Source organism: Seriola aureovittata, chromosome 23, assembly GCF_021018895.1.
Source record: "Seriola aureovittata isolate HTS-2021-v1 ecotype China chromosome 23, ASM2101889v1, whole genome shotgun sequence".
Lineage (NCBI taxonomy): Eukaryota > Metazoa > Chordata > Actinopteri > Carangiformes > Carangidae > Seriola > Seriola aureovittata.
The window spans coordinates 19,650,176-19,655,175 of NC_079386.1; the positions used below are offsets into that span (position 1 = coordinate 19,650,176).

The 5,000-nt window shown below is 46.7% G+C and overlaps 1 protein-coding gene across 1 annotated transcript in view; it reads right to left on the reverse strand.

The window, feature by feature from the left end:
- Window positions 1-101, reverse strand: part of LOC130164300 (voltage-gated potassium channel subunit beta-3-like) — a 25,404-nt gene extending 25,303 nt beyond the window's left edge. Inside the window, exon 1 of the mRNA XM_056368951.1 lies at window positions 1-101. This exon is cut by the window's left edge and continues 550 nt beyond it. The gene's annotated coding sequence lies outside the window, so the exon portion shown is untranslated.
- Between the last annotated feature and the right edge of the window lie 4,899 nt (window positions 102-5,000).

Consider the following 5,000-nt stretch of genomic DNA (forward strand, 5'->3'; position numbering starts at 1 on the left):
GACAAACGATTTGGAGGGAAAACGACAGAGAGAGGAATGAAAGAAGAAGTGAATCCACAAAAGCAAAGCGGGCGTCCGTCCTCTGGACTGTACTGACAGAGAGAGAGAGAGAGAGAGAAGAGAGAGAGAGAGAGAGAGAGAGAGAGAGAGAGAGAAAGAGACCCTCCCCCTCATGCCTCTGCTCAGAGCCGGTCGGCTGCACACTGGGCGAGCAAGCATTTGACAGAGAGCCAGAGACAGAAACAGAGAGAGAGAGAGAGAGAGAGACACAGAGAGAGAGAGACAGAGAGAGAGAGACAGAGGGAGGGAGAGAGAGAGAGAGAGAGAGAGAGGGAGGGAGAGGGAGAGAGAGAGAGAGACAGAGAGAGAGACAGAGACAGAGAGAGAGAGAGAGAGAGAGAGAGAGAGAGAGGGAGGGAGAGAGAGAGAGAGAGAGACAGAGAGAGAGAGAGAGAGAGAGAGAGAGAGAGAGAGAGACAGAGAGAGAGAGAGAGAGAGAGAGAGAGAGAGGGAGGGAGAGAGAGAGAGAGAGAGAGACAGAGAGAGAGAGCAGGGCAGTAAACAGTGACCGTCACTGCAGAAAACACCTTCAGTACAGTACGAGACTCTGCTGGAGGAAACACTCCCTCTCTTCAGCGAGTGTGTTCATACATTCATCATCATGTATTCACCTGCTTCACCGCCTGCAAGGCTTCGTTTAGGGCGACAACACGCCCACATTCAGGTCCTATGGTGGCCACAGAGGCCCAAAACACAGCAGGTGACCGTAGTTCTGTTCTCCTCATTGAACCCCAAAATAACCTGGTGGAGGCAGGTGTGCTGCGACGTCACATCACGTAGACGGAGTACACCGCTACATGCTAACGCTATCCCCTGCCACACTGAGAGGAGGTCAAGGTGTCGACTTGGGCTCCGTCCACATGACCTCTCTTTTCCTACGTTTCCTCCTCCGTCCACATGACGCCACAGTTTTAGAAACTCTGGGGTTGTGTTTTACTTTGAAAGTTTTGGGGATATATTATAATTTTAAAACCCTAGGGTTGCGTTTTAATTTGAAAACTCTTAGATTGTGTTTTATTTGAAAACTTTGAGGAAAATGAATTAGCGTTGGGTCATAGCGAGATGCCCAAACACCTAGCTTTGCTAATGATGCTAATGGTAGCGTCTGTTCACCACAGTTATTAAACTGTCATGCACTGAAGTCTCAGCCCCACACACGCCCCTCCTCTTTGACCATATTTGGATTAGCTGGGAGTGAGAGGGCGGAACCAGACACTGCCAAGATGACAACGGTGGAGCAGCTCACTCTGAGCTTCAGAAGCCAGCGGGTGACGTCACAGAGGCGTCTGCCATCTTTATTTACAGTCTGTGGTTCACATGTTGTTTTTGTCAGTGTCCTTTCCGCTCTCCAGAGGTTGAACCTTTAGATTCCTCTGGCGCCACCTGCAGGACAAACTTGACATGTTCAGAGACCACGCCCACCAGTAGGAGGCTGTTTCTCAGGTTTTTATTGGTCCGTGTTCCCGACAGATCATCTGATGCTGAAGACCAGAGATTCAGCCCCTCCCCCACTATTAATCTTCTTCTTCTTCTTCTCTCTATCACACACTCGTCTGCACACAATACATCTACTGCACACCTCCCTGTGTGTGTGTGTGTGTGTGTGTGTGTGTGTGTGTGTGTGTGTGTGTGTGTGTGTGTGTGTGTGTGTGTGTGTGTGTCCCACACCACTTGCACCATTGGATGTGAACACAGTGCGCCGCCTGAGGCCAGAGGAACGGTGTCACTGATGTGGATTACAGCAGTCGCTGCTCAGAGACACTGAGGCTTCGTCTTAAAGCAGAACAACAGTTTCCACGTCCAGGACGTCCGACCTGAGTCTGAGGTTTACAAACAGGAGATCAGAGAACAGACGTCTTCCACCACATCTTCTGTTACTGTTGTTTTCCCGACTGAAAATAAAGCTGCCTGTTTCTGAGCATCACTGTCCTCTGCTCACGTTATTTTACCTGCCTCCAGTACAGATCAGCTGGTGTGTAATCTCATGTTATGTATCTAAATGAACTCTGTGGGATTCACATATGTCGTGTTGACATTGTCGTGTCGTTATTCGTCTTTGGCTCTTCAGAAACTCCTCTAATGAAAACCTGACTTTTGAACACAGTGACTTTAGGACCCGACCACACAACAAGTGTCACGTCTCTTTGTTGTTTAGTTTTAAATAGTTTTTAAATGTATTATTTTGTTGTTTGTTCACAGACGTTGTGAATCGATGTTTCTCTCTGTGGTGAAATAAAGAATCAACACTGAACATGGAGGTTGGTAGGTGAGACAGTGATCAGGGACATCAATCAGTATATTGACGTATTGATCAGGTATTGGCCCCACAACTGCCACCAACTAAACACACACACACACACACACACACACACACACACACACACACACAGCTGATGACCTCTCTTTTGTCTCGTCCTTGGGGACCAATCAGAGTTAAGATGTCATTATGACATCATTCTAACATGTAAACGTTACAATAAAACGGAACGAGTACTGTGAGTACTGTGAGTACTGTGAGTACTGTGAGTACTACAAGTATTTCTACAGCTTCCTGTAAAGTGACAGTACTTACAGTAGTAGAATATTATGTGGTATTTTCTGTGGGTAGTGGAAGTATTATTACTACAATATCATACACATTTATATAATAAAGTATATAACATTGCAAAGAATTAGTAAGGTATTTGTGTATTAGTACTGTCTTTGTGTGTATTAGTACTGTACTGTACACTGAGCTGTGAGATGATGCTGATTCAGCCTTCACTCTGCTCTGGGGAAGAAGCACACACACACAGAGACACACACACACACACACACACACGCACACAAGCACGCACGCACGCACGCACGCACACACACACACGCACGCACGCACGCACGCACGCACACACACACGCACACGCACACGCACACGCACACGCACACGCACACACACACACACACACACCACACACACACACACACACACACACACACACACACACACAGTCAGCTGATGAACAACTGGAGCACAAAGTCTTTTATAACGTCAGAACGACTCAGCAGCTTCAGGAGCCAATAAGAATCAACCGAGGTGACACCAGTTTGACCAATAACAGCTCCAGCAGAACCAGCAGAACCAGTAGAACCAGTAGAACCGGAACGTTTACAGGTGAAAATACTCATTATTAATCTTGGTCAAATAAAAACATGTTTGTAGACAATGTAAATTATATATATATATGTTAATTAGAAAATAAATGAATGAAGTCAGATGTGAGTGTCTCATGTTACATGACACACACTCTCAGTTACAGTGTGTCAGTGACCTCTGGTGGTCACTCACTGTTATTACAACCAACCAACCAATCCACACACACACACACACACACACACACACACACACACACACACACACGCACGCACACATTAAATTCCACGTGTTTCTAACATGAACAAACACAACAGACCTGACTTACACCTGTCTCACCTGTATGTTCTCTGTCTCACCTGTGTGTTACCTGTCTCACTCACCTGTAGGGCATGAGGCTCTGCTCCATGGTGATGTCACACTCCTTCAGGTAGATCTCGAGCCGTCGTCTCTCCATCAGTCTCCTTGCCGCCTCCAGGATCTGCGATGCCAACGCTGAGTCTTCTTTCTCTTTCGTTTCTTTCTTCCCCTCACCTTTGTCCGCCTTCCCAGAATTCCCTCTGCTCACCTTTGGCTTCTTGGTGAACCCGTACAGCTCCTCCACCGAGAATTTCCCACCTTTTCCTCCTGCAGCTGCCGCCGGACCAACGGCAGCTCCCGCCGCTGATGCCCGGCCCGCAAACATGGCTGATGGTGAACACAGAGCGACAGAGGAAACACAGGTAAATACAGGTACAGACAGGCAACACATGTAACACAGGTACACACAGGTAACACAGGTACACAGTGGTAACACAGGTAGACACAGGTACAGACAGGTAGACACAGGTAACACAGGTAGACACAGGTAACAGGTAAACACAAGTAAACACAGGTAACACAGGTACACACAGGTAACAGATAAACACAGGTACACTCATGTAACAGGTAAACACAGATAAACACAGGCACACACAGGTAACACAGGTACACACAGGTAACACAGGTACACACAGGTACACACAGGTAATGCAGGTACACACAGGTAACGCAGGTACACACAGGTACACACAGGTACACACAGGTAACAGATAAACACAGGTACACACAGGTAACACAGGTACACAGAGGTACACACAGGTACACACAGGTACACACAGGTAGACACAGGTACACACAGGTAGACACAGGTACACACAGGTAACAGATAAACACAGGTACAGTCATGTAACAGGTAAACACAGGAACACACAGGTAAACACAGATAACACAGGTAACACAGGTAAACACAGATAAACACAGGCACACACAGGTAAACACAGGTAACACAGGTAACACAGGTAACACAGGTACACATAGGTACAAACAGGTAACACAGGTAACACAGATAACACAGGTACACACAGGTAACAGATAAACACAGGTACAGTCATGTAACAGGTAAACACAGGAACACACAGGTAAACACAGATAACACAGGTACAAACAGGTAACACAGGTAACACAGGTAACACAGGTAACACAGGTACACAGAGGTAACACAGGTAGACACAGGTAACAGGTAAACACAAGTAAACACAGATAACACAGGAACACACAGGTAACAGATAAACACAGGTACAGTCATGCAACAGGTAAACACAGGTAACACAGGTAAACACAGATAAACACAGGCACACAAAGGTAAACACAGATAACACAGGTACACACAGGTACAAACAGGTAACACAGGTACACACAGGTAACACAGGTACACACAGGTAACACAGGTACACACAGGTAACACAGGTACACACAGGTACACACAGGTAACACAGGTACACACAGGTAT